This window comes from Triticum urartu, chromosome 6A (assembly GCF_056163025.1).
Source record: "Triticum urartu cultivar PI428250 chromosome 6A, HENAU_Tu73, whole genome shotgun sequence".
Taxonomy (NCBI): domain Eukaryota; kingdom Viridiplantae; phylum Streptophyta; class Magnoliopsida; order Poales; family Poaceae; genus Triticum; species Triticum urartu.
In genome coordinates, this window is record NC_141878.1 from 98,273,870 (window position 1) to 98,288,852 (window position 14,983).

A 14,983-nucleotide genomic window follows, 5' to 3' on the forward strand; every position below is an offset into this window, starting at 1 on the left:
ATGGTTCTTGCTAGAAGCCCGTAGCAGCCACGTAAAACTTGCAACAACAAAAGGATTTTTAACTTGTTTTTGTAGGGCATGCTGTGATGTGATATGGTTAAGGCATGATGTTATATACGCTGTTGTATGAGATGTTCATGTTTTGTAAGTTATCAGCAATCGGTAGGAGCCATATGGTTGTCTTTTTATTGTATGAACTCTGATTGCTATGTAATTGATTTACTTTATCACTATGCGTTAGCGATAGTCGTAGAAGCAATAGTTGGCGAGACAACTACGATGCTACGATGGAGATCAAGGTGTCAAGCCGGTGACGATGAAGATCATGACGGTGCTTTGGAGATGGAGATCAAAGGCACAAGATGTTGATGGCCATATCATGTCACATATTTAGATTGCATGTGATGTTTATCTTTTATGCATCTTATTTTTCTTAGTATGACGGTAGCATTATAAGATGATCCCTCACTAAAAATTTCAAGCTATGAGTGTTCTCCCAGAGTATGCACCGTTGCGGCAGTTCATCGTGCTGAGACACCCCATGATGATCGGGTGTGATAAGCTCTGCGTTCACATACAACGGATGCAAGACAGTTTTGCATGTGCGGAATACTCGGGTTAAACTTGACGAGCCTAGCATGTACAGACATGGCCTCGGAACACTGGAGAGCGGAAGGTCGAACTTGAATCATATAGTAGATATGATCAACATAGAGATGTTCACCATTGAAAACTACCCCATCTCACGTGATGATCGGACATGGTTTAGTTGATATGGATCACGTGATCATTTAGATGACTCCAGGGATGTCTATTTAAGTAGGAGTTCTTTAGTGATATGATTAACTGAACTTAATTTATCATGAACTTAGTCCTGATAGTTTTTGCATATCTATGTTGTAGATCAATGGCCCGTGCTACCGTTCCCTTGAATTTTAATGCGTTCCTAGATAAAACTAAGTTGAAAGATGATGGAAGCAACTACACAGCCTGGGTCCATAACTTGAGGATTATCCTCATTGCTGGAGAGAAGAATTATGTCCTTGATGCACCGCTAGGTGACAAGCCCCCTCCCGCTAATGTTGAAGCTTTGAACGTCTGGCAAACGCGGTCTGATGACTACTCTATAGTTTAGTGTGCCATGCTCTATGTCTTAGAATAGGGACTTCAAAGATGTTTTGAACGTCATGGAGCATATGAGATGTTCCAGAAATTGAAGTTGATATTTCAAGCAAATGCCCGAGTTGAGAGATATGAACTCTCCAACAAGTTCTATAGGTATGCTCTGTGAACACATACTCAGAATGTCTGGGTACCACAACCACTTGACTCAGCTGGGAGTTAATCTTCTGGCTGATAGTGTTATTGACAAAGTTCTTCAGTCACTGCCACCAAGCTACAAAGGCTTCGTGAAGAAATATAATATGCAAGGGATGAATAAGACAATTCCTGAGCTCTTCGCTATGCTCAAAGCTGCGGAGGTAGAAATCAAGAAAGAGCATCAAGAGTTGATGGTTAACAAGACCACTGGTTTCAAGAAAAAGGGCAAGGGAAAGAAGGGGAACTTCAAGAAGAATGGCAAGCAAGTTGTCGCTCCCGGGAAGAAGCCCAAGTCTGGACCCAAGCCTGAAACTGAGTGCTTCTACTTCAAAGGGACTAGTCACTGGAAGCGGAACTACCCCAAGTATTTGGCAGATAAGGAGGATGGAAAAGCGAACAAAGGTATCTTTGATATACATGTTATTGATGTGTACCTTACGAATGCTCGTAGTAGCGCCTGGGTATTTGATATTGGTTCTGTTGCTCATATTTGCAACTCGAAACAGGGGCTACGGATTAAATGAAGATTGGCTAAGGACGAGGTGACGATGCGCATCGGGAATGGTTCCAAGGTCGATGTGATCGTCGTCGGCAAGCTACCTCTACATCTACCTTCAGGATTAGTTTTAGATCTGAGTAATTGTTATTTGGTGCCAGCGTTGAGCATGAACATTATATCTGGATCTTGTGATGTAAGACGGTTATTCATTTAAATCAGAGAATAATGGTTGTTCTATTTATATGAGTAATATCTTTTATGGTCATGCACCCTTGATGAGTGGTCTATTTTTGTTGAGTCTGGATCGTGGTGATACACATATTCATAATATTGATGCCAAAAGATGCAAAGTTGATAATGATAGTGCAACATATTTGTGGCACTGCCGTTTAGGTCATATTGGTATAAAGTGCATGAAGAAACTCCATGCAGATGGAATTTTGGAATCACTTGATTATGAATCACTTGATGCTTGTGAACCATGCCTCATGGGAAGGATGACTAAGACTCCATTCTTGGGAAGAATGGAGCGAGCAATAAACTTATTGGAAATAATACATAGCGATGTATGCGCTCCGATGAGTGTTGAGGCTCGCGGCGGGTATCATTATTTTCTAACCTTCACAGATGATTTGAGCAGATAGGGGTATATCTACTTAATGAAACACAAGTCTAAAACATTTGAAAAGTTCAAAGAATTTCAGAATGAAGTGGAGAACCATCGTAACAAGAAAATAAAGTTTTTACGATCTAATCGCAGCGGCGAATATTTGTGTTATGAGTTTGGCATTCATTTAAAACAATGTGGAATAGTTTCACAACTCACACCACCTGGAACACCACAACGTAATGGTGTGTTCGAACGTCGTAACCATACTGTCGGCGTTCTGGGAACGGGGGTCCCAGACTTGCCTTCCTGCGGCCTACGGCGTGGCTCAAAAGGGGGCCCATCACGGCCCATCTTCATCAACACAGACCCAAGACCCTCGCGAGGGGCCAAGCCTCGTGGGGCGGACGACACGGAGCTTCCTCAGGCACGGCCTCATCAGGCTGGCTCGCGAGGAGGCGGAGAGATCAAGGCGGGGTACCTCACGAGGTGCCCGTGACGCAAGCCATGACGACCAAGGGTGCCAGGCGGGCGCCAGCCCGCGCAGTGTCCTCCTTTCCTCTTTGGTGCAAAGGGAGCAAGCGCAGGCGAGAGCATCAAGCAAAGGCACCCGTTTCGGTGCAATGAGGCCAAGACCAGTCCAACGGCAGGGAGGAAGTCATTGTGAAGCCCAAGCCAGCGTCACCACCAGAGCCTTTGGCAGGCGAGGACCAACTTTAGTCAGGATAAGTGTACCAGATGTTCCCCTTCAAAATGGCCAATTGTTGGCGCCCTTCCTGCTCAATATTTAGGAAGAGGCCCAGGGCCTTTGCCTATAAATAGGACTAGCCACCCCCAGGGGAGAAGGATGGAAATCAGATCGGAATCGGAAAGGGATCAAAATCAGAGAGAGAATCAAGAAGAGAGAGAGAGAGAGAAGGGTGACTGAACTCCTCCTAGCAGTTCATCCCCCTAGCCAAGAACAGACCCTCGCGACTGTTCTTCCTTGTATTGCTCATCATCATCAGCCCAAGAGGCAATCCACCACACCACACACTCGAGTAGGGTATTACACCAAAACGGTGGCCTGAACCAGTATAAACCCTGTGTCCCTTGTGCTATTCTTTCCATAGCTTAGATCTTAGCGAGGCGGAGGGGTGCAGGTAGGTAGAAGGCGAAATCTCCGTGCGCACCCCAGTGTTCAAACCTCAAGGGTCTGCCAGAACCCGAAATCCGACATTTGGAACGCCAGGTAGGGGTGCTCCGGAATTCGTCTTCCACCACCCCGTTCTCCTCCGACCATCGCGTCCATGTCTGACGCTCGTCGGGCCCGCGCCGAGCGCCGGGCTGCTCTCGCTTCCCGCGTCGCCCAGACGGCTCCTGTCGGCAGGCATCCTCGCCGTTCCCCGTCACTTGCCGTCAACGCCGCCACCGGCTCGGCGGGGGACGAGCAGCAAGCGTCGTCTCAGCATCCGTCCGTGCGGCAAGACGGCCGCACCGCTACTCCCTCGCTCACCCCAGCTGGTTCTTCGTCCCGCGCGCTCCGCGCACCCATGGAGGCTCGAGCTGCGCTCATCGCGGCAAACGAGCTCCTGCGCTACGTCCCGTCGACGACGTCTACAAAGAATGGCTCGACCGCGTCGCCGAGCTCGTCCGCGCCGCAGGGGGCTCTCCTGCGCCGTTCGTTCCGCTGCACCGCACCCCGCCCCGCGCGGGCGATGAAGCTCCGGCAGCGCCCCAGCCACCTCCTCCTCAAGAAGGCGCCGTGGCTCCAAGGCGCGTGGCCCCTGGGCAGAACCCGCTCCGTCAGGTGCCAGCGCGGCAAGAGCAGAGCTGCCAAGAAGTCACTCGCCCGCAAGAAGCTTCCGGGGCGCTCCCTGCTCCAGCACGTCGCATGGCCCGGAAAGTTCAAGCCAGACCTGCCTCCTCGTTACGACGGCACGGCCGATCCTACGGAGTTCCTCCAGCTCTATGAGCTAGGCATCGAAGCTGCCAACGGAGACGGGAAGGTCATGGCGAACTAGTTTCCCATGGCGCTCAAGGACGGGGCCCGCACCTGGCTCCTGAACCTGGCTCTAGGCACGATCTCCTCCTGGGACGAGATGCGCACCCGCTTCATCGCCAACTTCGAAGGTACTCGCGACCGGCCACTGTCGGATTTCGGGTTCTGGCAGACCCTTGAGGTTCGAACACTGGGGTGCGTGCGAAGATTTCGCCTTCTACCTACCTGCACCCCTTCGCCTCGCTAAGATCTAAGCTATGGAAAGAACAACATAAGAGACACAGGGTTTATACTGGTTCGGGCCACCATTGTGGTGTAATACCCTACTCCAGTGTGTGGTGTGGTTGATTGCCTCTGGGGCTGATGATGGACAGTACAAGGGAAGAACAACCTCCTGAGGTTGAGGTGTTCTTGTGCTTCCGGACTTGTGTGTATGTCTGGGTCCGATCCCCCCTCTTCTCTATCCTTGATCCTCCATCTTCCTACCCTGGGGGTGGCTAGTCCTATTTATAGAGGCCCTGGTCCTCTTCCAAAATATCGAGCGGGAAGGAAGCCAACAATGGCGGGCTAATTTGAAGGGGGACAGCTAGTACCAGCTATCCTGACAAAAGTAGTCTTCGCCTGCACAAAGCTCTGGTGGTGACGCCGTCTTGGGCTCCACGATGACCTCCGTCTTGCAGTCCTCTTGGTCTTGGTCTCGTTGCACCGAAATGGCAACCTTTGCCTGATGCCTCGGTACTCCGTGGTTGCGCTTTCTCCCTTTGCACCAAAGAGGAAAGGAGGACACTGCGTGGCTGGCGCCCGCCTGGCGCCTTTGGTCGTCATGGCTTGCATCACGGGCGCCTCGTGAGGTACCCCGCCTTGATCTCTCCGCCTCCTCGCGAGCCAGCCTGATGAGGCCATGCCTGAGGAAGCTCCGTGTCGTCCCCCCGCAAGGCTTGGCCCCTCGCGAGGGTCTTGGGTCTGTGTTGATGAAGATGGGCCGTGCTGGGCCCCCCTTTGAGCCACGCCACAGGCCGCAGGCAGGCAAGTCTGGGGACCCCCGTTCCCAGAATGCCGACAGTAGCCCCCGGGCCCAAGGCGCGCCCGGACTTGGCCGTGCAGGGAGGCGGAAGGGCAAGAGCGAAGCGCCGCGGGCCCTAACAGCCTGCGGCCTTGGGCGCCGCATGGCGGTTGATTGGAAGTGAGCGCCTTAGCAACCGCGCGAGTTGATAAAGGAGCGGCATCCGCCTAGGCCTTGCTTTTTGCTTTCTCCGGTTGCTGCTCAGATCCCCTTTCTTGCGCCTCTCCTTCCTCCAAAATTTCCAGATCTACTCCGACCGCGTGACCTAGGAAGCCATGGCGCCTCGTCAGTCCCCGGCCGTAGCTTGGTACTCGTCTGCCCTGGACTCGCCGAACGTGTCGGAGGTGAGCCTCGCTCGGTTGCGCCGGATGGCGGCGGCGCGGGGCATTGATGGGGCGAAGGTGTTCAAGGCCGGCTCCGCCACCCCTGAGGGTCAAGGGAGCACCTTCTATCCGTTCTTCGTAAGCACCATTGCTGCTGGCCTGGTGCCTCCCTTCTCCAAGTTCTTCTTCTCTGTCCTCCACCATTATAAGCTGTAGGCTCTGCATCTCCACCCCAACTCCGTCCTTCTCCTGGCAATCTTCGCCTATTACTGCGAGGCTCACGTAGGGGTGCAACCCTTAGTGGCCTTGCTGCGCCACTACTTCTACCTCCGGACATCTCGCGGTCCTGCTTCCACGTGCGCGAGTTTCATCGCGTACGGTGGCGCCATTGCCATTTCGAACCCCGGGAAAAGGATTGAGGGCTTCAGGAGCAAGTGGGTCTTGGCAGATGCTGGGCGCATCCACCCTCGGCTGATCTTGCCCACGGAGCAACCCAGGAGCTCCAGCGATTGGGGTCGAGCGGAGCTCGCGGACCCCCGCGTGAAGCTGGTGTTGGAGAAGATGGACGCGGATCTGAGGCCGGCCAACATGGCGGTGGCGAAGCTGACTGGCGCGTCGCTGCTGAGGGAATTCCTGGAGCACCAGCTGGCTCCTCTTCGGCAGTACTCACTTCCGATGTGGAGGCCCCATCTGAGCCCCGCGGCCTTGGCCGACGGAGATCTGGCTGCGGTCCTCCAATCTCTGGTCGGGGGCGATGTGGCGAGGTTGGAGGGCGCTCCTTGTTCCTCCGCGACGACTGGGAGCAGGTAGTGGAGTCCATGCCCGTCTTCAACGGGGACGGGCCGTTCCCATGGAAACTCCCGGGGAATCGGTGGACGTGTCCTCCGACGACTCCAGCAAAGAGGAGGAAGGAGGGGAGCGGGAAAAAGGGCCTGACTCCGAGGCGACTGACGGAGAGTCGAGGGCTCCCCTCCCCCGGCGCAGGTCCCTCGTTCTCTGCCTCTCTCCGAGCGATGACGACGAGGATGATGACAAGCAGGACGGCGGGAGCTTGCCCCCGATCCCGAAGAAGGACAGGACCGGGCTGATCTTCCGCGGGTCTGCCCCGGCCCTGAGGCGGACCGCAGACTCGCCTTCCCGCTTCCAAGCTTCCCGAGGTTGACCCTTCTAGCCGGCTTTCAGGCTTCAAATTTGGCCGGAGGCCGCTTGAGCTCACTGGCGACGACCCGTAAGCGCTTGATTCTTGTCTTTATTTCTTTTTCTGCTTCTGAGGCTTGACGTCCGCATCTCTTGGATAGGCTGGCGCCCGCAGCAATGAAGCCGAAGGGAGCTCCTGAGGTTCCATCCGTGGCAGCGCCTCTGCCCGCGAAGGAGGGTGACCGCGACGCACGGGCTTCTCCTGCCCGGTCGTCCTCGCAAGGCTTGGCTGAGTCGGCTGGGGCGAGCTCAGCCCCCATGGCCCAAGTGACTCCTGAGGTGCCTTTGCTTGCTGCCGCCACTACAGCCATTGGGGCGCAGCAGGCTCCGCCTCAGGATGATGTGGTCGCGCTGCCGCCTTCTCCTCCTACTCCACCGGCTGCTGTCTCTCCGACTCCTCCTGCCGTTCTGGATCGTGCTGCTGCTGAGCTGGACCGACTGCGGCAGGATCTTCTTGGCGCCGACCCTCGCTTGGTGGCCGGGCGCTTGGAGCTGGCTTTAGGATGGGTTCGCTCCGATGCTTCGATTCGGGCGGCGCTGGTCCAGGCCTCGACGGCTTGTGATGAGGAGAGGCAGGCCGTCCTTGAGGCGAAGGCTACTCGTGACGCAGCCCTGGGGAAGGTGGTCAACGTCCGTGGTCACTGCAAGGCACTGGAGGACGAGCTGCAAGGCTTGCGGGACCAGCTCGCGAAAGAGGTCCGCCTTCGCCAAGAGCAGGAAGAAGGCATGAAGGCTCATGAGGCTGCCGTCAAGGAGAGGGAGGTCAAGCTCAGGAAGCGCCGCGACCGCCTAGGCGCGCTGGAGCAGGAGTTGGGGGCGAGGAAGGCCGAGCTGGACGACAAGGCCCTGGTTCTTGCCGAGGGTCGTGTGGCCTTCACGGAGATGGAGGCGAAGGCTCGCTTCTCGCTGAGGACGCTTTACGACAGCAGCCTGGAGAGCCCGCTGGCTAGCGCCGAGGACGGCCCCGCCAAGCTGCTTCCCTTCCTGCTTCATGCTCTTGAAGATGTCGCCCTTGGCCTTGGCCCCACGTCCGAGGCCGAGGCGCGTGTCCTGTCTTCTGCAGCGCTGACGTGGGTCCTCACCCACATCTACCTTCGCGACCCCGGCGTCGACCTCGACAGCCTGCTGGAGCCAGTAAGCGGCGAGCGTGCCGCTGCCGCTGCCGAGGCCGTGAAGGGTCGCGCGGAGGCTCTGCTGGGGAAGTTCCGGGCCTTCAGCACCAAGCCGAAGCAAGGCGCTGCCGACCCCACTGCTCCATGAGGCGAACCCACTCCGCGCTGCTCCACCGCCGACAAGTGACTCCGTTGTGGCTCCTGTCCTGCCTTTAATTCCTGCACATGTATCATGCCTCGGGGAGGCATTTAAACTTGCGTTTGGCATTGAGATAACAGTGTGGACTGTAATATTTTCTTTTTAATTCCTTGAAATTTACGCTTTTCCTTCCTACTTGCTTATGTTCTACGCCGGCAGAGCCCGGCCCCGCGCATACCTCAGCCGCCGTTAGCCCCGACCGGAAACCAGGACGGGACCAAGGAGTGAGGGGCTACGTGACAAGTTAGGCTCCTGAGTCGTGATGCTCAGGAGTCCCCCTTGGCGCACGAACAACAAGTAGGGAGGTGTGATGTGGGTGGATCTACCGTTCTACGTCTGCAGAGCCCGGCCGCGCACATACCTCAACCGCCGTTAGCCTTTCGGAACTAAGGAGTGAGGGGCTACGTGACCAGTTAGGCTCCTGAGTCGCGATGCTCAGGAGTCCCCCTTGACGCTCAAACGGCCTTCGTACCTTGGCTCCGCTCGGGGAGAGACGCGTGACGAACCAGGCCCGGGGGGGCCTGGCTGGGCGGCGCGCGTCTGGGCGTGACCCAGGCGCAACCCCCGTGCCCAGCCCCGTCGCATGGCACTCCCGAGGGGAGACGTTACGATGAGGCTAGACACTGAGCTCTGGGCTCCCTGAGGTTAATGCGGCCCGGGGGCCACCCTCAGTTGTTTATCACCAGCGCGGAGCATAGCGCTTCCGTATGTGTACGGGCATAGCCGCTCCTCGGCAGTGTCGTCAGCCAGCGCGGAGCATGGTGCTTCCACTGGTATGTGGGAGGGGGCTCCCCTCCGGGAGGAGCCCCCGGGGCGTGTACAGCCCCGCCCTGACATGTGGCTGGCACAGTAGGGCCTGGCGAGGTGTATCTGGGCACCCGTGAGCTAGCGCGGGACTCACGGGGCCCTACCTCTAGGCGGGTTGCGCCTGGCACTAGGCCTTATCTTGTGATGTGTCCCTGCAAATTTGGTTAGATGCCGGCACTCTACGTCCTCGGGTCCCGGCCCTGGAGCTGGTCTCAGCCATCACTGGTATGCCAGGTCGCGATGCCGTGGACAAGGCCAAAGGGTGAGGGCTGGAGAGCCAGTAAGAGCCCTGAGTCGCGATACTCAGGTACCCCCCCTTTAACGTGCAAGTGGTGGGCATGAAGAAGAAGAGGTGCCGTGGACCGGCATCAAATAACCAAGCATGGTGGGTCGAACGCATAACCAGAAATAAACGCAAAAGGGATACATGCTGCTGGGTCTGGCCCGAGCGACTTGGGGATGATGCAGCCCGAGGGGCGCCCCCAAAAAGTAAGCTAACAACATGAAATAAAAGGGATACATGCCGCAGGGACAGACCCACGCGGCCTGGGAATAATGCAGCCCTGGGGGGGCGTTCCCAGCTGGAAATGAAACTTGAAAGATGTCACCTGATGATGTTGAGGACGAAGGAGTGTTGGTGTAGCAGACTCAGCGGGCTGCGGAAGCCGATCCTCATGAGCCCCCAGGCCCAGGGGCCTCGGGAGGCTCCGGAGGCGCTGGTGGCTCCTCGCGGACCATCTCCATCTCCGCCAGGGCTGCGGAATGCCTGGCCTCTTGAGCCTTCATGATGTCCCTCATGAGGCGCTGGTTCGTGGCAGCCGCTTTCGGCAAGCCGTAAGGCATGCGAACCTAGCTGTGGGGTGGACTTTCGCAGCGCCCCACTCGCGAGGGCCAAAGGTGCTCCAGAGAGGCGACTCAGTCGAGGCCTGGTATGTCGATGCAGACGCGCAGCCCACCATCCTCGCCTGGATGGGGAGCCACAGCTGGTAGGCGGCGGCCGCCTTTCATGACTCTTGACTCCTGCAGCTCCTGAATGGCCATGCTGATGAACTCCTGAGGGTCTGGCTCTCCTTGCCTTACTCCTTCTTGAGGGAAACGTGCTTCGAAAAACGCCTCCATGTGGTTCCCAAGAGCCTCCCTCGTGACCCTAGCCAGGTCGGTGGCCCTCCAGGGGAGAGCCCCCGAGCCCTGCCCGAGGAGGGCTCCGGGCGCGCTTTCCTATGCGATGGAAGGAGGTTCCCCCTGGGCAGGCGCGGGCCCAGAGGGGCCTGCCTCCTGAGGGGCCGGGCCGGACGATGTCTTCTTCTTGGGAGCGGTCTCGAGAAGCCTCCTGCTCTCGCGATCCGGGTCTTCCAGTGATGCGGCCTGGAAGGCTCGCTCCAGGGAACATACCGCGTCCTTCTCTTCACAGGGCACCGTGATGACTCTGCCACTTCCTGGCATCTTGAGGACGTTGTAGCCGTGGTGAGTTACGGCCATGAACTTGGCCAGCGCTGGGTACCCAAGGATGGCGTTGTACGGCAGGCAAATGTGAGCGACGCCGAAGTCGATGAGCTCGATGCGGTAGTTGTCACGTGCCCCGAAGGTGATAGGGAGGCGGACCTGCCCAATCGGGACCGTGGAGCCGTCGGTGACTCCGGAGAAAGGCTTGGTTGGCTGAAGCTGGTTGTAGGGCACTTGGAGATTGTTGAATGTTTCCACGGACTGGACATTGAGCCCTGCCCCGCCATCGATGAGGGTCCTGGTGACCACCACGTTGCTGATGATTGGGGAACAAAGCATTGGGAGGACTCCGGCTGTAGCCGCACACTTGAGCTGATCTGTTGAGCTGAACGTGATGGCGCACACCGACCACCTGAGAGGGCGCGTGGCTTTGAGGTTGGGGAGGACTGCATTCACTTCGCGGGCGAACTGCTTGAAGATGCGTTGAGAGGATGGGGCTTGAGCCCCGCCCAGGATGCAGGCGATCGCATGCGGCTCCTGGAAGCCCCCAGCCCCCTCGTCCTGGTGGCGGTCCTCGTTTCTCCTTGGCTACGGCGGCAGCGGAGGGAGGCCTGCGTTGCCTTGCAGGCGATTCTCGCGAGGCTGATCCCTCCAGTCTCCCTCGCGAGGCGGGTCTTGCCAGCGATCCTCGCGAGGTTGATCGCGCCACCCTTGGCGCGGGCCACAGTCTTCCCAGCGTCCTGCGTTCCTTCCTCCTCCTCGACCGTAGCCCCGGTCACCGCGGTCGGGGTGACGGCCGATCCTTCCTTCTCGCACGGCTCGGAGCTCTTGACATTCGTTGGTGTTGTGGGTGTGGAGGTCGCGGTACACACAGTACCGACTGCCCTTGGAAGGTTTGGGCTGATCTTTGCCCCGCTTGGTGTCTGGTTCTGCCGCGAGTACGGCAGCCCCCTTGCGCTTCACATCCATGGCCTTGGGCTTCTTCTCTTCTGGGTCTGCGGCAAGCAGCTCGAGGAGGGAGAGACGCCCTTCCTTGGCCCTGGCGCACTTGGTTGCCACGTTGAACAGCTCCAAGGAAGTGCACATGTCTTCATGCATCGCCAGCTCCTCCTTCATCTTGACATCGCGCACGCCGTCGGAAAAGGCTGAGATGATGGCCTCCTCAGTCACCTTGGGTATCTTGAGGCGTGCGTTGTTGAAGCGCTGGATGTACTTCTGAAGGGTCTCTCCGGGTTATTGCTTGATGCGGCGCATGTCGCTCACGGCGGGTGGCCGGTCGCGAGTACCTTGGAAGTTGGCGATGAAGCGGGTGCGCATCTCGTCCCAGGAGGAGATCGTGCCTGGAGCCAGGTTCAGGAGCCAGGTGCGGGCCCCGTCCTTGAGCGCCAGGGGAAACCAGTTCGCCATGACCTTCTCGTCTCCGTTGGCAGCTTCGATGCTTAGCTCATAGAGCTGGAGGAACTCCGCAGGGTCGGCCGTGCCGTCGTAACGGGGAGGCAGGTCTGGCTTGAACTTGCCGGGCCACGCGACGCTGCGTAGCTCGATGGTGAACGCACGGCAGCCTGCTGTGGCCACGGGGGGCCTTGGGTGACGGAGAGCTTGGTCTTGCATGTCCCCACGCGCTGCAGCTGGGAGCAGCGCGGGGTCTTGACGTGCGGGAGCAGGAGCATGGTCGCGACGTGCTGGAGCAGGGAGCGCCCGGGCAGCTTCTTGCGGGCGAGGGACTTCTTGGCAGCTCTGCTCTTGCCGCGCTGGCACCTGACGGAGCGGGTTCCGCCCAGGGGCCACGCGCCTTGGAGCCATGGCGCCTTCTTGAGGAGGAGGCGGCCGGGGCGCCGCCGGAGCTTCGTCGCCCGCGCGGGGCAGGGTGCGGTGCAGCGGAACGGATGGCGCGGGAGAGCCCCCTGCGGCGCGGACAAGCTCGGCGACGCGGTCGAGCCATTCTTCGTAGACGTCGTCGACGGGACAGTAGCGCAGGAGCTCGTTTGCCGCGATGAGCGCAGCTCGAGCCTCCATGGGTGCGCGGAGCGCGCGGGACGAAGAACCAGCTGGGGTGAGCGAGGGAGTAGCGGTGCGGCCGTCTTGCCGCACGAACGGATGCTGAGACGACGCTTGTTGCTCGTCCCCCGCCGGGCCGGTGGCGGCGTTGACGGCAGGTGACGGGGAACGGCGAGGACGCTCGCTGACAGGAGCCATCTGGGCGATGCGGGAAGCGAGAGTGGCCCGGCGCTCGGCGCAGGTCCGACGAGCGTCAGACATGGGCGCGATGGTCGGAGGAGAACGGGGTGGTGGAAGACGAATTCTGGCGCACCACTACCTGGCGCGCCAAATGTTGGATTTCGGGTTCTGGTAGAACCTTGAGGTTCGTAAACTTGGGTGCGCGTGGAGATTTCGCCTTCTACCTACCTGCACCCCTCCGCCTCGCTAAGATCTAAGCTATGGAAAGAACAACATAAGAGACACAGGGTTTATACTGCTTCAGGCCACCGTTGTGGTGTAATACCCTACTCCAGTGTGTGGTGTGGTTGATTACCTCTGGGGCTGATGATGGACAGTACAAGGGAAGAACAACCTCCTGAGGTTGAGGTGTTCTTGTGCTTCCGGACTTGTGTGTATCTCTGGGTCCGATCCCCCCTCTTCTCTATCCTTGATCCTCCATCTTCCTACCCTGGGGGTGGCTAGTCCTATTTATAGAGGCCCTGGTCCTCTTCCCAAATATTGAGCGGGAAGGAAGCCAACAATGGCGGGCTAATTTGATAGGGGACGGCTAGTACCAGCTATCCTGACAAAATTAGTCTTCGCCTGCACAAAGCTCTGGTGGTGACGCCGTCTTGGGCTCCACGATGACCTCCGTCTTGCAGTCCTCCTGGTCTTGGTCTCGTTGCACTGAAATGGCAACCTTTGCTTGATGCCTCGGTACTCCGCAGCTGCGCTTGCTCCCTTTGCACCAAAGAGGAAAGGAGGATACTGCGCGGCTGGCGCCCGCCTGGTGCCTTTGGTCGTCATGGCTTGCGTCACGGGCGCCTCGTGTGGTACCCTACCTTGATCTCTCCGCCTCCTCGTGAGCCAGCCTGATGAGGCCGTGCCTGAGGAAGCTCCGTGTCGTCCCCCCTGCGAGGCTTGGCCCCTCGCGAGGGTCTTGGGTCTGTGTTGATGAAGATGGGCCGTGCTGGGCTGCCCTTTGAGCCACGCCGCAGGCCACAGGCAGGCAAGTCTGGGGACCCCCGTTCCCAGAACGCCGACAGCCACCCGCCGTGAGCGACATGCGCCGCATCAAGCAACAACCCTGAGAGACCCTGTAGAAGTACATCCAGCGCTTCAACAACGCACGCCTCAAGATTCCCAAGGTGAGCGAGGAGGCCATCATCTCAGCCTTCTCCACGGCGTGCGCGATGTCAAGATGAAGGAGGAGCTGGCGATGCATGTAGACCTGTGCACTTCCTTGGAGCTTGTCGGAGTAAATGGCCATGGGTAGCCTAGCCGGCTTCCCCTGGCACTTCTGCAAAAATTACGAGCCAGCCCGGCTCTCAAGAACCCAAGACATGGGGCCGCCTTCCCCTAGCCGGCTGCGATCAAGGCCGGCTTTCGGAAGGCGGTCTGACTTTAGCCCTCATGAGAGGGCCGACTCCAAGAAGCCGGCTGTGAGAAGGCCGGCTCCTTCGAGCCGGCTCCCCGTAAAGTAGTCAAGACCGTACCCCAAAAGTTTGCACCCACCTAACGGCGGTACGATGGGGCGTGGCTACAGAAGAGCCTGCCACCCTCGAATCCCGGGGCGCGCCTAGCACAGTGCGCCATACGGGGTAGGCATGGCCCGTCCGGCGCAGCACTGTTGCCATGTTGACCCTGGCCTCACCCACGATGAGCCGCCGGCGCGGCCCACAGGCGGTGGGCCCCTTGGAGCAGAGAGACGGCTGAAGGCGGCCACGCTTCCAACCAGCCGGCCCAAGACGGAGCCGGCTCCCCGCAGCCGGCTTGCCGCCTCCCTCGAAGAAGACGCCCCATTAAGGAGACATGACGCAGTAAGGCTACAGCAATCGCCCGGCAGGCGGCGGTACTGTAGCCGCGCTTACCACGATGAAGCTCACGTCACCAAGATGAAGCCACAATGAAAGCCGTTGACCTGGCCCCGGATGGTGGGGCCTGCCAGTCGACCAAGGAGTTGATAGCCGGCGGGGCCCACCAGTCGGCGGGCCCCAGTAGCCGGCGCAGAAGCCGACGGGTGCAGTCACAGACGGCTGGGCCCCGTGCCCAGCCGGATTACCATTGTACCCCCGGGGGGTAGGCCTATATAAACCCCCCGGGGCGCCCATGCAAAGGGTTGGACCCCCTACTAGTTTTACACATCATACAAGGAGAAGAAGCAGGCTTGTCGTGCCCTTTCTTCCTCCTCCCTCCCCCCCAAAACAGCTCAAGGAGCGTCGTGTAGCTACTC